Source organism: Magnolia sinica, chromosome 8 (genome assembly GCF_029962835.1).
Source record: "Magnolia sinica isolate HGM2019 chromosome 8, MsV1, whole genome shotgun sequence".
Taxonomy (NCBI): domain Eukaryota; kingdom Viridiplantae; phylum Streptophyta; class Magnoliopsida; order Magnoliales; family Magnoliaceae; genus Magnolia; species Magnolia sinica.
This window is the reverse complement of record NC_080580.1, coordinates 54,006,293-54,028,033: the sequence shown is the minus strand read 5'-3', so window position 1 is coordinate 54,028,033 and position 21,741 is coordinate 54,006,293. Positions and strand designations below refer to the sequence as shown.

Genomic DNA, 21,741 nt, shown 5'->3' with positions numbered 1-21,741 from the left:
CTGAGGAGGAGCTTTAGAGACTTGATCTTGACATCTTGGAGTGGTTTAGGAGTTTTATATCGTTGGTGGAGAAATCTTCACAGCCGAGGAGAATTAATGGGGACATCACGCACACACGCGCACGCACACCGCCCTCCTATGCACGTACGCACTGAGGAGGGCCCCACCCTCGATCTGGCTCGATGACGACGTCCAGGGAGGGCCTCCTAGTTAGAAGATGGAGTTTTGGTTCATTAGAGTGGGCCCGATAATCAAGTAAAGCCCATCATGGGATCTCATGATCGGGGTCCACTAGTCGGATTAAGTTCATACTTTAAGTTTTGCTTATTTATATTATTTAGAACATCATGAACGCTTTAGATTTCTTTGATTGATTTTTATTTTAGTTTACTTGATCACTAAGTAATAGGTTACGCACATGGCGCGAGTTTTGGGGTATAGGGTTTTCTTATAAATAGGCACCCCTTGTAGTTCTTTTGATTCATTGAAGTTTAATAAAAAATTCCTGCAAGTTTTCTCTATTTTCTGAGTTTCTGAGTTGTGAAAAAATTCAAGTGGGTGTGAAGCCCTCCCTTTTCGAAGGGTTAATTACCGTGGTGGGAAGCCACATCTATCCCCATCCATCCCTACCCTCTTCCATCCATATATCCCACCTTCTACAGCCGTTCTCGCCTCGAATCCATCAGTTTTGCAGTGGATCTTCTCCCTATAGCCAGTTTTCAGAATCTGGCCCTGCAGGAGGGCTGAAACTTCGGAGGAGCACCGCGCACAGCCCGTAGCTCAGATCGCCCTGAAACTTTGAGGGTTTGGAGCCCACCCCTGGCCGACGAGGGCCAAGGAATCAGTTTCCTGGTGTGGGACCTGCTTGCATGTGTAGCCAGGCTAGTGTGCACGTGCGCCAGGCCCTAGCCCACCGTCCACTCACGAGAATTTTCTTCCGATTTAGGTTTTCTCTTATTTCTCCCTTTTCATACTTATTTTCATAAAACCTAACTCTAGATTGCATTACTCTTAATTTATTTGCCATTTTTTTCACCCTAGGGTTCCTTGAGTTGAAATTAGTGAATCCCTTGGATTAGGACTGATTACTGTGCATGTGTGGATCATTATTTCTTATGTTTGAGTATCGTTTGGTTCATAATTTTTACTGATTCAGCCCTAACATATGTAGGCCTGAACCCGCATAGATTCCCCTTAATTGAATGTTTGGACTTTCATGTGGGATATGAAATTTGTATAATTGTTTCTGAACTAACGTGATCTTAAGCCTGAAATCTCGCACATCATATTTGAATTTCATGTCCTGCATCAAGAGAGTTAGAAGATAGATATCTAATTGAAAATGTTCCGAGTTTTAACTGTGTGGCATCTATCTACTAGTGGTTGTCCACAAGTGAGCTCCATGGGTTTATATCTAACATCATTCACTTAATTATGAGGTGGAAGAGGCACAACAAAGATTATTCATTAACTTATTATTATTATTATTTTTTTAAAAAAATCATGATGAAAAGAATCAGAAGTGTGGGACCAACTGAAACCATTATTTTTCATGGATGTTTGAGTACTAAGTGATCATCATAGTTATTAATAATAACTTGTTAGAAAGAAGAAGAAAAAATAAAAAGAAAATGGATCAAAATGCCCCTGATCAAAAGAAAATAAACGAAAAGGAACAAGTGAGAAAAGACATGGAGAATGAAAGAAGAATGAGAGGGGTAAAGTTTGGCTAGACCCTTCTTGCTTACATACTTTTTAAGTAATAAAACAATAAAAAGATCAACTTTTTTTTTATATGCCTTACAATATACTTTTTATACCTTAAATTCACAAAATAACATGAAGTGAGAGGCTAAAGGGCCAAAATACCAAAGACAAGATGAGACGTATGATTGTATGGCCCTTATTATCTTCACCTAGATGGGCCATCCAATCGCACCAACTCCACCTATCATGTGAGTCTTGTGGTCAGTTTATCAATTCGACAACGAGTCACACTAAGGAGCGAGTTTTCTAGTGACTCAGTTTGAAATCTCATCGAGTCAACTCAGCTAAGTTACAACTCGAGTCACCAAATTTTAGAATTATAGCCCCATACTTTGAAATTTAGGTCCCAAAATGGCATTCAAAGCTAAGAACGTTTGGTTAGGAGTCATGACTCAGTGAGTCACCGGTGACCCAGTTGCATTACCTGTGTAGAAGAGCCAATTCACAGGCCTCTTAGTGACAACATCCTCGTAGTACCATATGAAGTCCACCTTCGTCCATACATTGCAAAGGAAGCCGTCCATGTACTCCTGGCCTAGGTAATCGGCACCGTCGAGCCAGTCAGGCTGCAGGATCCCAACGTTGAAGTGCATTGTCTTGCATTGCTTTGTAGAGTCCAAGGTGTAGTAGAATGAGGTGCCATTGGTCCACTCAAGATCATAGAGGATGTTACCAAGTTGGTGTTGTATGATGTTGAAGTTCCTGCCATTGGGCCAATCATAGTAGAGATCTGGTTATCTGGAGTGGCCCACTTCGATTGATGTAGAGGAGGGAGTGGAATTGGGTGGGCCATGGAGTGGGTGTTGGGTTTGATGAGATTGATGAAGGTAGGAATGAACTGATGATGCATATCAAGATCAAGAGGCACTACACCAAAATCCTTAAACTGGAACGGTTGGGATTTTGGTTCAGAAACGGCTTTAAGCCGTTTCTGATTTGAATCGGTAATGAACCAGGGTCTTTAGTTTTGACATGGTTTTTAGACCGTTCCAGAACCAAAAACGCAACCCTGCTCCCCGGCCCTAATCTCTTTCCCGCTTCCTCACTCCCAGCCCTCTCTCTCTCTCTCTCTCTCTCTCTCTCCTCCCCCCCCGCCACTCTCTCTCTCTCTCTCTCTCTCTCTCTCTCTCTCTCTCTCCCTCTCGATCTCTCTCCCTCTCTCCCACTCCCTCCCTCTCGATCTCTCTCCCGCTCCCTCACTCCCTCCCTCTTGATCTCTGCCCTCTCTCTCTCTCTCTCTCTCTCTCTCTCTCTCTCTCTCCCGCTCCTCACTCCCTCCCTCTCTATCTCTGCAGCTGCAGCAGATCACAGATCGATCGACTTTCGCTGCATCAACAATTAGGGTTTGGACTATCGATTTGAAACAAATTGCGGCATCTACTGCAGATCGACTGACATTTGTGTTGACATCAACATCTCTACCTACAACCCAGACACCACCGTCGAAGGGAAGCTCATCCCCAAGAAGAAAGAGGGGGTGTTTTGTGTTCAAGTCAATGTTCTTCCCCTACAGGCTTTCTTTTCTTTTTTCCTTAAAAACTGGTGTTCATGCCCCGCATCACTTCCATGGGTTCTTCCTGTTCAAAATCATTTCTTCCTCCTCATAGGCAATATGCAGACCGTACTGGGGTTTTTTACTTTATACAAGTGGGGCCCATGTTTCAGAGATCCACAACATTGGCCTCATGGGCCTCACCAGAACATCTCCCATATATATATAAAGCCTCTTGAGTGGAGATCCAGGGTAATCCCCCACATCAGCTTATTAATCAAGATTTTGATTAGTTTGATTTTGTAGTAATATTATTATTAATATTACTTATTTTGCGAAATCATTTTTACCCATTGAAAGATTGTGATTAATAAGGGATTAACATTATCCCAATAAGAGGGCCATTTCACCTTGGGATAGCTGATGATTTGATCATTACATAGGTCAAGTAAAAGGAGATAAGTAGCCCCATTGCATACATCACAACAAATCAAGAGAAAATTACTTGTGGTCAGTAAAGCACTCATCCACTGTGATTCCCAGTCCCTCTGCACTCTCCTCATTTGGGTGACGATCAACGGTCCTGATCTTCTAATTTTTAGGCCAAGTGCTTAGGTATTTTTGGACTGTGTCCACTAGAGGAACAGTTCTGATCATCTAAGCATGCAGCCACATGGACTTCAATTCATCTATAATAGCATCAGCATGAGCCAACCAATCAATTGAACTCCATTGCTCAGCACGTACTATCCTTTCTTTGAATGCTTGACGATGTAATGAGACTTGAAAATCTCAAGCGTTTACAATCCAACAACCGCTTTACATGCCATCACATGTGCCTAGATAGAAAACAACTGCAAGATCTAAGCTGTCCATCAGTTGGGCCCTGTTCCTTCAACGGCCTGGCCCAGTAATCAATTAGATCTAGCAGTCGATCCATCAGATGGGGCAGAGTCTAGAAAACAAATGGACAGCTAAAACATGCTTGGCCAGCCATCAATTTGTCCTATATGCAGTGGCCTACACAATCATACAGATGGGCCATTGCCCAAAAATCAGGGGAATCGACTATGTTAGTCATCTGATCAATGGTACAAATGGAATTAATGCAATACTGAGTGCACTTACAGAGCTTCTGTTGGGTCGCTTCAGTGTCATTTCTCAAAGAAGAAAAAAAACATTCTTACTTGATGGATAGATTGGAATCTGGTAGCAAATCTAAGTGCCACTCTAATTTGCAAACCTTGGTCAGTCCTGCCTGGTGCAGGGTAGTGGACCTCCCACATGTGCCCTCTTTCAAGCATTTATGCACTTTGCAAAAGTCTCAAATGACACCATAGCCTATACATGTATTACTTTAAAAAATTCAATAACTCCAGGGGAGGGTTCTTGAATCTGGAGATGTCTAATGATATATGAGGGTGAGTTTGGATGTGGCACTGAATTGAATTGCATTTGTGAACTTTGGGTGAGCTAGCAATTGAACTATTAAAAACGTTCAATCCATTTGAGGTGACTGATTGATGGATGACCAAATTGGTGGCAATGCATTACAGTCTGTAGCTAATGCGTGAGATGGTTTGTCTTCATTACAGGGGAAGCTAGACCATATGAAGAAATAGATAATATCTGTCCAGAGCAAGGAATGATCCTCGCAAACACCACTGCTGTAGGAATGCAACCTAATTCAGATCAAACACCTATTGCCAAGGTTCGATCACATGTTACAATGCATACTTGGTTCATTTGAAAGGAATTTGTGCAAGTGGGGTCCGATTGTATAAGTACTGTCATAAGTTACCTTATCTGTTGGTTTGCATGAGTTTGGTATTATTCTTTCACATATTTGCTATTGTTGGCTAGTTTGATTTTCCTTCAAAAAACTACTGCCAGGGTTATATTGTTTATGGATATGGATTGCATTTTATATTTATAAAGTAAATAGAAGGTATTGTTCTTTCACAGATTTCCAACAATAGAAGGTATTGTAGTTCCTTCAAATTGCAATTACATTCTGCTCAACTCCAGTCACTAACAATTAGAAAGTCATTTCTGATTTATTGAACTAATAAATGCAATTCAATTTGCTAATGGCACAAGTGAGTAATAAATGCATATTGTGTCCATGGTGTGTGAATGCACATTTATTGAAATATGACAAACTTTCCCCCTTTCATTGCCACAGCTCCACACTCATCAATTCCCTTATTGCTCTCCGATCGTCAAAAAGTATTGCTAATGGCACAAGTGTAGAAATGACCCCACCTTCAAGTGAAAATGGATCTAGCACGAAGGTCAGTGTTCTTTTCAGTCGGCATATTTACAGGATTAAAAAAAAAAAAGCAAAAAGTTTTACTATTTCAGTAATCTTCATACCATTTATCCAACTACGTTCATTTAGTTCGCGAAGGATTATGGTTAAACCCCAATTTAAACCTGACAAGGGGACTGCTCAAGGTGTCCCGTATCGGTATCGGTTGGTGTAACGGTGACCTCCAAAACCGATACGGATACGGGGGCGTAACGGTGATACGGGGGCGTAACAACCCGTAACAGCGCAAATTTTTTTTTTTTTGCCAAAAAAATATGAAAAATATGGATTAAATCCTGATTATTCTAAGCATTCCAAATATGCATTCATTTATAAATTGGAACATGTTTATGGTGGTGTAACGGTCCACTCTTTGGTGAGAAGTTGTATCGAATTGTCTGATGAATTTATGAACCAGATAACCTGAATTTGACTACAAAATTCATATATTTAATTTTCTAACTTTCTACTATCAATGATAGATATATTAGAATGAATGTAATATGAAAATATCTTACATTTAGGTGTTTGCAATTTTTTTTGAGGGCCAAAATTCACGCGTAAATAGAAAAAAAAATATATAAAAAATATAAAATGGCACCCCAAATATGTAAAATGCACATTAACATGTTCTACTATGATTAACACATCATATGGCATCATTAAAACAGCAAAAGAATCATTAAAAAATGATTTTTTGAATTTTCAAAAAAAGGGCCGAAATAAATGCGTAAATAGAAAAAAATATAAAAAAATATAAAATGGCACCCCAAATATGTAAAATGCACATTAACATGTTCTAATATAATTAACACATCATATGGTATCATTAAAACAGCAAAAGAATCATTAAAAAATGATTTTTCGAATTTTCAAAAAAAGGGCCGAAATAAATGCGTAAATAGAAAAAAATATAAAAAAAATATAAAATGGCACCCCAAATCTGTAAAATGCACATTAACATGTTCTACTATGATTAACACATCATATGGCATCATTAAAACAACAAAAGAATCATTAAAAAATGATTTTTCGAATTTTCAAAAAAAGGGCCAAAATAAATGCGTAAATAGAAAAAAATATAAAAAATATATAAAATGGCACTCCAAATCTGTAAAATGCACATTAACATGTTTTAATATGATTAACACATCATATGGCATCATTAAAACAACAAAAGAATCATTAAAAAATGATTTTTCGAATTTTCAAAAAAAGGGCCAAAATAAATGCCTAAATAGAAAAAAATATTAAAAAAATATAAAATGGCACCCAAAATCTGTGAAATGCACATTAACATGTTCTACTATGATTAACACATCAAATGGCATGATTAAAACAGCAAAACAACCATTAAAAATTGATTTTTCGAATTTTAAAAAAAGGGGCCAAAATTCATGCGTAAATAGAAAAAAATATAAAAAAAATTATTAAATGGCACCCCAAATCTGTAAAATACACATTAACATGTTCTACTATAATTAACACATCATATGACATGATTAAAACAGCAAAACATATTAAAAAAAAATATAAATATCTATTTTTGACGAATTTCTGAAAAATGGCCCACCGAGCTTTGATTCAAAAAAATCTGTAATATAATGTGTTTTTATCTCAAATACCTAGCCAAGGTTGGTCGAAATTAGTAGTAGGAGTGAGAAACAGTTTGGAAGCAAGAGGTTTCAAAAAAACAACTTAAAATGAAGAAAAAAAAAAGTTACCGTTACGGGCCCGTATCGGCCGATACGGGTACAAAATCGGGTAACGGCTGACACGACCCCGAAACACGTAACGGTTCCCACCGTTACCGTACGGCCGATATGTAACCATTTAGGCACACCTTGGGACTGCTCCTAGCTGGCTTGAAACTTGATTGGATACTCGTTGTTCATATCCAACATTGTATGGTTTACTGTGCTATGTAATTTCAGTTTCTGAGACAGAAGGTATGAATACAGAGGTCTTAATAAGGCCTGGAAGGGAAAATTAGCAGAGGCAAAGGCAGAAAGAATAATCAAATGAAAATGCTGCGATTCCGAGGTGCCTTTTAAATGGTAGATTGGCAAGAGTTCTACAACGGCTCTGCCCACCAGACATTACTCTCCATCACTAATAGATTCATATGTGCCGCTAATTAGATGACAGGTCATTTGAGTACAAGTAAAACTTAAAATTCATACTGAAAGTTTTTTTTTTTTCCTTATATTTTCTTCCCTTCATTTCTCTGATTTATGCTCTATGTTTCTGTCTGTATTGTGTTATTCAAAAAGGAAATACAGAAGCAGGAAGGACACTGAAGTGGCATATGCACAAGGACAGAGAAGTTTACATTTACTTCATTCTTCTTTTCACCTCTAGTCTTTTTTCTCCTTGACCTGAAAAAAGAAGCCATTCATGTTCGCAAGATTATTCTGCAATCTTTCTTATGAGTGGTATGTTGTAATGTCTGAAACTTCAATACATGTTTTATTTCTTTCCTGCTCTTTCAGGTCATTTATTGAGGCGAGGCTCATGGAAAACATGATACTTCAGATTAGGCTCATGGAAAACACATCATCACACAAGGCTATCATGTTTGTTTGGTTGCACCAAACATCATGAAATTAGAACTTGGGAGAAGATGGTTAACTTTTTTTTTTCTTTAATGAATTTGCAGTATGTGTTGCGGTATTTTTTACTCCTTTATTTGATTATGTTGTTGGGATTTTGATGTTTTGCTTGATATGAGTTGCATTGAGTTGTGTTTTTTTTTTTTTTGAGAAATTGGCAGGCTTCATTCACTCATTTTTTTAATTTCCATTGATGATGAAATTTTGGATTTTGTGACATGATTTTCTGTTAGAAATTGGAAGATGGATTGGATTGTGAAACGGTTTTATCTAGTGTCAATTGTAGAGGAATCATTCTATCCTCTTCTTCTTCTTCTTTTTTGGGTTAGTTTCGGTCTTCTATGATTACTTTGTCGACTCTATGAATGGTTCATTGCTTCCCGTATTCTATTGTTTCCACATGCTTCTCTCTTAGTAGTTAGTTACTTGGAGTTCTGCAACAATTTTCCTTTTGTGGACAAGTATAGCAGTAGGGAATACTAATGTTAAAATGCTCCAGGCCATGGTCAGATAATTTCTTATGTTATTTGTATTGTTTACTTCTCGCAGTTATGCATGACTTGCGACTTATTCGCACAGATCTGAAGCCGGAAAATATTCTTCTTGTTTCTGTAGAATATGTGAAGGTGCCTGATTATAAGCCTGATTATAAGGTGTACTTAAAACATGCATGGTTAGGTTTACAATTTCATATGAGATTTTTATTGGTTTACAATTTCATATGAGATTTTTATTGAAGTTTAACCTAGTAAATTTGTTTTCCATTTTTTTTTTTGTTGAAATATGTATCCTCTGGCATGCATCATCATCTCAATTTTATTTATTTTATTTTATTTTATTTTATTTTTTTGCTTTTTTGTGATTTGTTTATGTTATATCGATATGTTATATGTATACAAACATGCTACAAGGATTTAATTGTGTTTATTTCATTTGTATCCTGCAGAAGGCTTCTACCAATGTTCAGTCACTTGACATAAATGCACTGTAGTTTTAGAAATGAGGAGGTATTCCATTTATGTGAGTTTTTGATATAAATTTCCATTTTCAATATTGTTATCCATATGGTTGTTAATGAGTTGGGCCTGGGTTGCTTTTGGCGTAGATTTTGAACTGATTGGATGTACCTATTTGGCTGGCCCTATTAAAAATTGTTAGTTCGAAGCTTCCAGCAATGCTTTCCGTTTGCTTTAGGCAGTTTGCTTTCTCTCAAGGATAGTTTCTGATCAGCCAAAAATTGGATACCTTTGAATTTATCATGCTTCTTTTTCACCACCTTGCTATCCCTCATAAACAGTTAAACACATTTGCAATGGATGGATCCAAACCAGCCAATTTATCTTTACATCAATTCAACTGGGGGTATTTAGTCATTGTTAATATTTTAGTCAAATAGATATTTACAATTAGAATTAATGAATCATTGCGATTAGATTTGGGTTTCTTTTGCTATCTGTCCACTTATTTTATACACGGTGGCCCACTTGATAAGTAAAACTGACATGTTTTCTGGCTTAGAGATACAGAGTGTGTAGCCCACCTGATTGACTGCTATGATCTTTCCCATATGTCCAACATTGGCATGTGCAATTGGGTATAGATGGACAGGACTGTACATGCATGTGGGCTTAGCAAAAATACTGTCATTATATTATCTTTCACAATATATATATATATATATATATCTGTAGAGAATTTTGTAGGAAACTAATGTGTCCATGTTTTGGTTCCGTAAATTATGACTTCAACAATAAGAAAGTATTTGTAGCAAATGCTCTATTTTTTGTTGTTGTATGACAATAGTCAGACATCTGAATCCAAAGATTTCATTTATTATCTCTTGATAAATAAACACAGCTTTTTATTTGATTCCTTGAAAATTTTAACGTACAACTTTCCTTTTGAGTTATGCTACCAAATCCTCATGCCAGATGCACATTTGATATTGTTTTTACGTTTATTCTGAGTACTTGCTTCCTTTGAAACACTGTAGTTTATAGTAGCTATTCATGTATGGTTGTTGAATGGATGTCTCCTAGATGATATTTTCTTCTTCTGTTTCCAAAATTACAGCACCATATCTAAGTTGAAGGATATACAAACAAGGGAAATTGTTGCTTCAAAAGAGATATTAATAGGTTCTTTAACAAAGGAGGTATTGTTGCTTCGAAATAGATATTAATAGGTTCCAAAATTCATGCATCTCTTCTTTTTTACTGTCCTTTTCTCAAGTTTTAAACTAAAAAACACTTCATGGATTTGACCACCAAAATCTTATCTTTTGTAGTTTAGTCTGGCCCAGCATTTGCTAACTACACACGCACCTTTACACGTATGGAACATCATTCCATGGCACAAGGTGGCCCATATGGGAAATTCAGGCTGTATTTTCTGAGATAGAGAAGCGTGGGTGTAGCATCGAAGATCTGCTCATTGAGATGGATCGGATGCTTTGGCCCAATGGGTTTGTGATTTTAAGAGATAAATACTATGTTATAAACTACATTTGGAAGTTTATGATGGCACTGCAGTGGGATGGCTGATCAAAACTTTGATTAGTCAGCAAGGCATCATATTTCTCCCACCTGCTACTCATTCTCCTATCAAAAAATCACTAGCAAGGCATCATATTTTATTCTGATTTATTTTTTGTTGAAGTTTCTGTCATTAGATGTAACCATGGTCTAAAAAAGTGACAAAATCTTGATTATCAACTGCATTCCGGTGGTTTTCTAATAGTGACTTCTGTACATGTTTGATAAACATACAGTCCATCTGTTGCATTTGATAAAATGTGCTTTAACCACATTTTTGCTTTGATTGAATTGTGAATCAAAATTTGAAGATCTAGGTCTTAGTTTTCCCTGGAAAACCCATATGTGCATACAAATGTTTATTTTCTCTCATTCCCTTTGGAATCATTCAACAGATCAACAACATTGGCTTAGATGGAAAGAGAAATAAAATCATGTAGAACTCTTCTATAACTTCTTATTTTTAAGCTCATGTATTGTACTCTCTATGGTCTACTGGGGCAATCATTGGAGCCTGTTGCTGTAAAAACTGTTTTCCTTTGGAAAGTAGTGCCTACAACATGTGATCTTTAGAAGGTCATGGTTTAAGCTCAAGGGGAAGAAAACTAGGAAATTTGATGAGGATTAGGTGAATGTTGCCATGTCAAGGTAGCTGGTGGTATTTGTGGTGGTTTGCAGCAGTGCCAAGCATCACTTCTGATTTAATATGTCAGTGGATGGCTTTATTTTGAACTTTTTGTGCATTTGGGTTGGCATGAAATATAAAACTGAAATGGACGGGTTAATGTTTTACTGCTTTTGTGCCCCAAAAACTGTATTTTGTTCATTTCACATACCGCTTGGAAGTTAATAAAATATTATTCGGTGGAAAGCATTCTTCCTGCTCTATTCTGTTTTTTTCTTCAAAACATTACATTTCTCTTAGTCTAAACCATTTTCTAACTTCTTCACATCTTTTGATTTCCGGACAGGCTCCACTATATTCATGAATTTCCATCATGGGCGTCAACCCTCGAACTCAGAGCAACCATGTGGTAAGTTGTTCTGGTTTTTTTTTTTTTTCAGATGGCTTTTTCATTTGTGTGATGCTCGTGCCCTTGTTGGAAAACAATTCTCTGCACAGTGGTCATGAAATTCCCCTTGGATGGGAAGCAGATTTTACCTGTTTGTGATTCTTTTCCATATGCTGGCTTCTTTACACGCCCAACCAAGACTCGGTGAGTTTGGTATCCCCGATTCAGTGGTTGTACAAGATTTCATATAAGTATTTAGCAAATTTGAGTTGACTCGGCATGTTTTCAATTGTGCTTGGGTCAGGAAGCTATTAGATTCTTTATGAATTTCTTGTGGTTTTCTAACTAGGGATTGGGTGCAGGATTGGCTATTGGCTTGTATTCCGGCATCACATATGGCCTACAAGAAGCTCGGGGAGCTCATGATTGGGTAACTTTCACATGCTTTTATTTGTCCGCTTTTTATCTTAAAGATTCGATTAGTTACATGTGTGGACCCATGCATGCATGTGGGAGGCATGATCTTCAGGTGGGGCCCATTTAGAAGTTAGGCAGGACCATCCATCAGCTGGGTTAGAGCACAAAAACCAATGAACAGGCCCAAGTCTTTTTAACAGACCACCCTTTGTTTATTACACTGGTGTTGGCTTCTTACAGTGGCCCACAAATCACAGTAATTTCAAGTTACATGCAATGACTAAAGGAGTGAATTTCCTGCAGAAAAACAGTGTGGTGGCAGGGGCGTTGGCAGGAGCGGCATTGGTGCTCATTTGCGAGGACGCCTCTCATGAGCAGGTTATTCATTACGCCATCACTGGAGCAGCGCTCTCAATAGCTGTGAATCTTCTTGCCCGGGTATTCTAGATCTTACTCATCTTTGTTTAGTCTCCTTTGAAATCTCTCTCTCTGTATGGGTTTTGGGTCCTTGGAGAGAAAGGAAGTTCTTCCTTCATATGAGGCATGTGATGTTTGGAACTTTGAACAATCTCTCTTTTAAGAACTTGCATTTCCTTCATTTTGACTAGGTTTTGACTAACTGGGCATCTTTTTTTTTTTTTTGGGTTAGCTTGTTAGTACACACCCATGTCAGTACACACACTCCATGTTAGCCACCCCCACTAGGGATCGATACCAAGACCTCAAGTGTTGAAACAAGGTATCTCCACTCAGTCTACCAGTTGAGCTCATCTGAGGAGATGATCTTCTAGCAAGATTTAGACAGCAACATATTGTTTTAAATAAGCATCGTATGGTACATATGAGAAAATACTCTTTGCTTAGATTGCAGATGGAATCTGATGCATGTTCTATCTTTTCTTTAAAATTCGTAGTATACTTGCATAATCACTTTCCTTGCTGGTGAAATGTACCTTTTTTGTTCTTAATGAATAGTTACCAATTCGTAATTTGTGCAAGCTTGCTCATTTCCTTGTTTGGAAGTTCTTTGCTCAACTAGATATGAGTTCTAGGCCAGTTCTTTGCATTTTCACTGACGGCCACAACAAAACTGGTGAATTATAGTTTTCCTAGTTGCATCATGTAATTTGTATGGTTCAATAGAATGATCTAAACTGTTCGTTGAGTTTAGAACACATTTCAAGGGGTACCATGTAAAAATAAGACTGATTGGATGACTTCTGTCGCCCCTAAGATTTGATCAACAGTAGAAGTTCAATTCAAAATTTTCATGTGGTATGGTCTATTTGAACATTGGATACCTTTAGATTTTTGGGCTCAAGCCAAAAAATTATCCGTTAAGTTTGCCTCGCTCAATTTCATGTTTGCCCCACTGATTTTCTAGTTTGCCCCGCTCAATTCCATGTTTGCCCTGCTGAATTTCATGTTTATCCCACTGAATTTTATACTTGCCCCGCTCAATTTCATGTTTGCCCCGCTCAATTCCATGTTTGTCCCGCTTAATTTCATACTCATGTTTGCCCTGCTCAATTTCATGCTTGCCCCACTCAATTTCATGCTTGCCCCGTTCAATTCCATGTTTGCCCCGCTCAATTCCACGTTTGCCCTGCTGAATTTCATGTTTGCCCCGCTGAATTTCATACTTACCCCGCTTAACTTTCAGTTTGCCCCACTCAATTCCATGCTTGTCCCGCTTAATTACATGTTTGCCCCGCTAAATTTCATATTTGCCCCGCTCAATTTCATGTTTGCCCCGCTCAATTCCATGTTTGCCCTGCAGAATTTCATACTTGCCTTGCTTAACTTTCAGTTTGCCTCGCTCAATTTCATGCTTGCCCCGCTCAATTTCATGTTTGCCCCGCTCAAGACCGTGGCAAACTGAGTGAACTTGACCCCATTTCAAGTTGGGCCAATTGATCCAAACCCAAGTTGTAGTGAGGGGTAGGTTGGGTTGGGTTGAGGGCCACCTGAGCCCAACATGACCTCTAGAGGACCCAACATATCAATTGTAAAACATGAAGAGAAAAATTACAATGATTAGTAAATCATTGTTTTTGTCAGCAGGGCAAACATGGAATTGAGTGGGGCAAACTAGAAATCAGCGGGGTAAACATGAAATTAAGCAGGACAAACTAGAAGATCAGCAAGGCAAACTTAACGGATAATTTCATGGCTTAAGCCCAAAAATCTAAACGTATCCAATGTTCAAATGGACCACACCGTATGAAAATTTTGAATTGAACTTCTACTGTTGACCAAATCTTAGGGGCCACAGAAGTTTTGGATCAAGCTTATAATTGTGTTTTCTATTAATCCATGTCTGTATGATCTTACGAACATTGCGTGAGGCAAGCATGAACATTGCGTGAGGCAAGCTAAATTCAGTGACGCTGTCTATTATGGAATTGCATGAGGCAAGCATGAAAATTGAGTAAGACAAGCATAAAAGTTCAGCGAGGCAAGCTAGAAATTGAACGAGACAATCTTGAAAATTGAGTAAGGCGAACTAGAAATGGTGCGAGGGAAGCATGAAAATTCAGCGAGGGAAACATGAAATTCAGCGGGAAAAACTGAAAATTGAGCAAGGCAAACATGAAATTCAGTGGGGGACACATGAAATTCAGCGGGGCAAACTAGGAATTTAGCGAGGCAAACTAGAAAATCAGCAGGGCAAACTGGAAATTAAGTGGGGCAAACTAGAAATTAAGTGGGGCAAACTGAAAATTCAGCGGGGCAAATATGAAATTGAGCTAGGCAAATTAGAAATTCAGTGGGGCAAACTGGAAATTCAGCGAAGGTAACATAAATTTCAATGAACTTGAAATGCAATTGAACTAGCCTAACAAATAATTGAAATGCTATTAAACTAGCCTAACAAATAATTGAAACACAATTGAACTAGCCTAACATAAATTTCAATGAACTTGAAATGTGATTGAAGTAGCCAAACATAAAATTCTAAGGTCATTACTCGGGTAATTCAACCAATCATGAACCGGGAATGTTGGCGACAACTCGAGCATATTGTCGAGAAGTAGGTTAAATAGACTAAGAACTCTTGAAATTTGAGATCATTTTAATCAGTATGCTTTTATCATGCTGAGTTAACTGATTTGGGCCCACCTCGATTTGAATGTATGTGGACTATCCACGACATTCATCCATTTTTCTATCTATATTAATGGTTTGAGCCCAAAATCCGATGTTTTATTTGTAATCAATTTCATGTTCATCGGATGATGTATACTTCTGGGCAATATGCTCGAGTTGTCGTCGACATTCCCGGTTTATGATTGGTTGAATTTCCGGAGTAATGACCTTAGAATTTGATGTTTGGCTACTTCAATCGCATTTCAAGTTAATTGAAATTCATGTTAGGCTAGTTCAATTGCATTTCAATTATGTGTTAGGCTAGTTTAATTGCATTTCAAGTTCATTGAAATTCATGTTACCCTCGCTGAATTTCCAGTTTCCCCCCCTGAATTTCTTGATTGCCCTGCTCAATTACATTCTTGCCTGGCTGAATTTCATGCTTGCCCCGCTAAATTTCTAGTTTGCCCTGCTGAATTTCATGTTTCCCTCATTGAATTTCATGTTTGCCCTGCTCAATTTCTAGTTTGCCTCGCTGAATTCCATGTTTGCCCCGCTGAATTTTCAGTTTGCCCCGCTCAATTTCGAGTTTGCCCTGTTGAATTTCATGTTTGCCCTGCTCAATTTCCAATTAGAACAAATCTGGGTCACCATTACATGGGCCCACTAGCAAGGACCTGCACATCAGGACTCACATCATATGACTCTTTTTCTCAAATCTTGCCCATCTGTTTCCACTAATAAGTTCAAAATGCCATTGTATGATCCCACCACACATGTTACTTGGGCAGGATATGACGTTGACACCTTGTCCAAGAGAGTGAACTAATTTCATGCCAGTATCTCCAGGTATGCTAGCAAGCAAACAGTTCCTAGATGGGTAAGCATCGCCGCTTCTATCCCTTCGACATCGATCTCTTGACATGTTGATTGATTTTGCATGTTTAATTACTGGATGCGGCTTCATGCGCGCTATTGTGTTTCTCCGGTGAGACTAGCCAATCTTATACCGAAACTTCCGAGTCCACAACAGCCTCTCACCATTATCCCTGTTCTAACCTTGAGGCCATCCTAATTCTATCTTCTCCTCACCCTAATTACGGGACACCTGGTAGCTTCAACTCTTCTGTGAATCTTGTAAGGGACTTTTCAGAACTTGGGATTAAATGGTATGTGAATTACATTAAGTGGAATTAATATCATTATTGCACAATGATTGTATGTTTGGAAATACCATGATATTTTGACCATCCAATCCCATCATTGGACCGATTAAAGAGGAGACAACAAGTAAGTCTCGGCCAACTGATCCTTGTACTTCATGTGACATGTTTGTTTGGCTTCCAGAATATCATTATTCTATTACCCATTCGAAGTCTTATGACCTCTCTTATGTTATTTCATGTTTCCCTACTACTGATATCTTTTATCTGGATGTTGATTTGGGGGTAGAAAGGAGACCTCTTGACATCCTCATTTTAGCTACACATCCTACCACATTTCTACTATTTAGCCAAAAAAGGGCCAAATCAATGAGCAATACCCATATTTAGCTGTATGGAGCAATGTTACTCAGATACATCCCAACTAATGAGGTTGGCTACACAAATCTTGTTTTGCCATTCCACTCTATCAAGGACTCTATCGTCTGTTAAACCATAGGTCATCGGATATCTTCAAAACACATCCTCATGCTTTTGGAATTTGAGTTCAGCGGGGCAAACCGGATATTGAGTGGGGCAACTTACATATTCAGCGGGGCAAGCATAAAATTGAGCGAGGCAAACTAGCAATTGAGCAGGCCAAACATGAAATTGAGCGGGGCAAACATGAAATTTAGTGGGGCAAATTGAAAATTTAGCTGGGGAAAGTAGAAAATCAGCGGGGCAAACTAGAAATTCAGTGGGTCAAACATAAATTTGAGCGGGGCAAACTGGAAATTGAGCAGGGGAAACTACAAAATTAGCGGGGCAAACTAGAAATTGAGCGGGGCAAACATGAAATTGAGCGAGGCAAACTGAAAATTCAACGGGTGAAACACGAAATGAGTAGGGGAAACATAAAATTCAGCGGGAAAAACATGAAATTCAGCGCGGGAAGCATGAAATTCAGCGGGGCAAACTAGAAATTCAGCGGGGCAAACTAGAAATTCGGCGGGGTAAACATGAAATTCGGCGGGGCAAACATGAAATTGAGTGGGGCAAACTAGAAATTCAGCGGGGCAAGCTAGGGAAACATGAAATTCCACGGGGGAAACATGAAATTGAGGGGGGGAACATGAAATTGAGTGGGCCAAACATGAATTTCAGTGGGGCAAACATGAAATTGAGCGGGGCAAAATAGAAAATCAGCGGAGTAAACATGAAATTGAGTGGGGTAAATTAGAAAATTAGCGGGCTAAACTGGAAATAGAGCGGGGCAAACTGAAAATTGAGCAGGGCAAACTAGAAATTGAGTGGGGCAAACTGAAAATTCATCGGGACAAACATGAAATTGAGCAGGGAAAACTTGAATTTCAGTGGGGCAAACTAGAAATTCAGCGGGGCAAACTGGATAATTAAGCGGGGCAAACTAAATATTCAGCGGGGCAAATTGACAATTCAGCGGGGGACAATAGAAAAATAGTAGGACAAACTAGAAATTGAGCGGGGCAAATTGAAAATTCATCGGGGCAAACATGAAATTGAGCGGGGTAAACTTGAATTTTAGCGAGGCAAACTGAAAATTGAGCGGGGGAAACATGAAATTCAGCGAGGTAAACATGAAATTGAGCAAGGCAAGCTTGAAATTTAGCGGGGCAAACTAGAAAATCACCGGTGCAAATATGAAATTGAGAGGGGTAAACTAGAAAATTAGCGGGGCAAGCTTAACCAATAATTTCATGGCTTGAGCACAAAAATCTAAACATATCTAATGTTCAAATGAACCACACCACATGATAATTTTGAATTGAACTTCTACTGTTGATAATTTCTTAGAGGCCACGGAAGTTTTAGATCAAGCTTATAATTGTGTTTTCTATTAATCCATGTCTGTATGTGTAACATCTCGAAAAAATCCGTACAAAGACTCGAGTACTACCTCAGACAGAAATCACTAAGGACCAAATCCTTTAGAAATTAGATGAAAAGTAATTAAGTACTAAATTGAATTAATTGGTAGTTTAGCTTGAACAACTTTTCATACGAATTGTAAGACCCGAAACTAGTAGAATCGCTAACGCTACATTACCTAGAAACCTAGGATCAATACCAAAACCCATTTGCTCTTGGGAGCATCTCGAAACTCTGTATCGGACCTGGACTGCACATCGAAAGTTCGATTTTCGCGAAGCCAAATAGTTATGATCACATTATTGGACTTGACAACCATCTCGGAAATCAAATCCAAATAGTATTCAGAAGCACACAACTTGAGCCCGGAGCGAAGTATGTGAGAAACACAAATATCTTTAGAAAATGAACTTGAACTTAAGTGAATTGAACTGTTCACTTGCCGGCCAAGTTTAAGGTTTCAGACCGTCAGATTCTGACCAACTACACACTTGGATCAGGGAAAATTTCTAACACAGGTCAGTGTACTTGTGGCCCTGATCGAGTAACGCTGACCGTTGAACTGTACCATGGCCCTGAGGCCATTGGGGTTAGTTCTGGGCCTATATAAAGACCTAAACCCACCCCTTTCTCATTCCATACGAATTTCAACCCTAGGAGAGAAAGTGAGAGGAAAGAGAAGGAAGAGAGAGGAGAAGAGAGAGAGAGTGAGAGATTGTTCCTGAGATTCGATCCCACCACTCCACGTGCTTAATCACCTCATCTGTGTGGCTATACTGGTGATTTCGATTCCGTTTTTAGGTAAGAAATCCTAACCCTAACCTGTTTTAGGGATTCAAATAGAGCAGATGGTGGAATAGTTAACTTATTTCATGTTATGAGGTGACAAGCCTTTCCGTAGTAACCTCGAGTATAACCGAGGCCTGCATTGAGGTGACGAGCCTCTCTGTAGCGACCTGAAACCATCTATTGTATGTGACTAACTAGGATTGACGACCCTAGATGGATCATTGTTTAGGTAAGTGATATAAAGGGAGGTACCTTAGCTTCTCGAATCTGCTGTATGAATAAGCCTAAATAAGAACTTTGTTAACACGATTATACATTTGCATTACACGGTGCTTTGGTGAGGAAGTGCACGTGTCCGGAGTGGTGCATGCCGCGATTGTGAGATGATGTCGCTGAGTGAGTGTAGGCGAGGGCATGCATCATTATCGCATACCATTCCTTGCATTAACAAGAGTACTTAGGATATGATTGATGTACTGCTTTATCATTACTGCTTGATTGAATTAATAACATGTTAACCTTTGCCTTATAGCTCCACTGAGTTGATCACTTACTCCCACTCTGGAACGATGTTTTAAAACAACAACCATACCCTGTTGTAGTTGCAGATGATGATGAGGCTTTTGTGACGGAGCCTGACTTCTATGATGACGAGGAGGAGTTTTCCTATATGCAACTCTCAGGCGGGTCTATGTAGACCTGTAGTTGCGCCATCGGGGCTACTGGGATATGGACTAGAGGACTTTACACTTGATCATTTTGTAAATTTTGGTATAGTACATGTAACTATTTGACCTGGTGACGTTCATACTCTGGGGACTTACAATCACTTATATGTTTATATGTACTTATCACAGTCTTCTGCTTACGTAATTTAACTGTCTCTGGAGTATGATATGTTGATTTGGTATAATCCCATTCATGTTTAAGGCACTAATACGGACAATATTTAATCATCATTATCTATGTTGCATAAGTGATGTGTTGGAACTTGGGAGTTGGGCTCCTACTCGACCCCCAATTTTCAGGGTGTTACAGTATGATCTTATGAACAGGTTTGATAACAAACAAACATCACTGTTGGGCCTACCGTGGTTTCAACGGTGGAAATCATTATCCACACTGTTTCTCGTGGTATGATCCACTTTGATCTTTTCATATGCTTCAATTTGGGGCTCATCCCTTTAAATTAGATAGATAAACGGATGGACGACGTGGATATACTACATACATTCAATGTGGGCCTAACAGAGTTTAAAATATACCTGTGGTGCGTGCTTTCTTGATTGAACCCAACATTTTCGGAAGAGGGTGTGATTGCTGATGTACAGGGAGGATGCACTCCAATGCTGTTAAGAAAGCGACGGTGAAAGCAGCAATGAAACCGGAAGTGGAAATGGGTGAAAGTAATGGAAGCAGCGGTGGAAAGGGGAGGGAAAGCAATGCAGTGAAAAGGGCAGTAAAAAGAGGGGTATTTTCATCCTCAATTTCGGTGTCCGTACGTGGAGGTCTAAGTTTGCAAGTTAAGTTTGTATTGCTTCAAAAAAACCATTGGATAAAAGATGGGGTCCACAGTTGTAAATTTCTCATCATGTCACCTCGTTTTACCAAGCAATTACATGCTACGTGTCCGGCATCTTTACAGTATACACGGTTTTCAGTTCTGACGAGTTTAACTTATGATTTGATAATCCATACCATCGGTATGCTATGACCCGCCATGGATTGATTATGATTTAAAAACATCATAGATGGGAAATCTTAACCTTTGGATTTGTGGCCTACTAATAGATGGTTAAGAAGAGAAAATACAGCAATGGTTCACATTCAATCGAAATAGGTAATGAAATTTCTAATTAGGGATGATTTTGTATTTTATTCAATCCATGGTGGGATCCAAACATACCAATGGTCCGGATTCCTGAAACATGGCTTTGACTGTGAGAATTGAAAAAACACGTGTATACCGTGCAAAGACGCTGGCCACGAACGATGATCTAATGAGAAATTTATGACTCTGGACCCCACCTTTTATCTAGTGGTTTTTATGAAGCAATATAAACTTACTATACGAACTTAGACCTGCACGTGTGGAGACTGAATTTCAGGACGAAAATACCTCTCCTTTTCACTGCTGTGGCTTTTCCTCTCCCTTTCCACTGTTATTTTCACTGCCATTGCTTTCACCCCCTTTCCTCACTGCGTTTTCGGTAGAAAGACCCAAAAAACCCTTTTTGTGGGCCCCCCTTATCAACATTTTATCTTCTTCTGAAAATGGTCGGTCCAGTGAAGAAAGCACATAGCACAGGTATATTTTAAACTCAGTTGGGCCCACATTGAATGTATGTAGTATATTCACGCTGTCCATCCATTTTTTCATCTATTTTAAGGGGTTGAGCCCCAAATTGAAGCATATGAAAAGATCAAGTGGATCATACCACAGGAAACAGTGGGCATAATGATTTTCTAGTTTGCCCCACTGATTTTCTAGTTTGCCCCATTCAATTTCATGTTTGCTCCGCTGATTGTCTAGTTTGCCCTGCTGAATTTCATGTTTCCCCCGTTGAATTTCATATTTGCCCCTTTCAATTTTCAGTTTGCCCTGCTCAATTCCATGTTTGCCCCGTTGAATTTCATGATTTGTCCTGCTGAATTTCATGTTT

At 38.8% G+C, this 21,741-nt stretch overlaps 1 pseudogene; it reads right to left on the bottom strand.

The window, feature by feature from the left end:
• LOC131253326 (uncharacterized protein At4g14100-like) overlaps window positions 1-21,741 on the bottom strand; it is an 81,217-nt pseudogene that overhangs the window by 4,741 nt on the left and 54,735 nt on the right.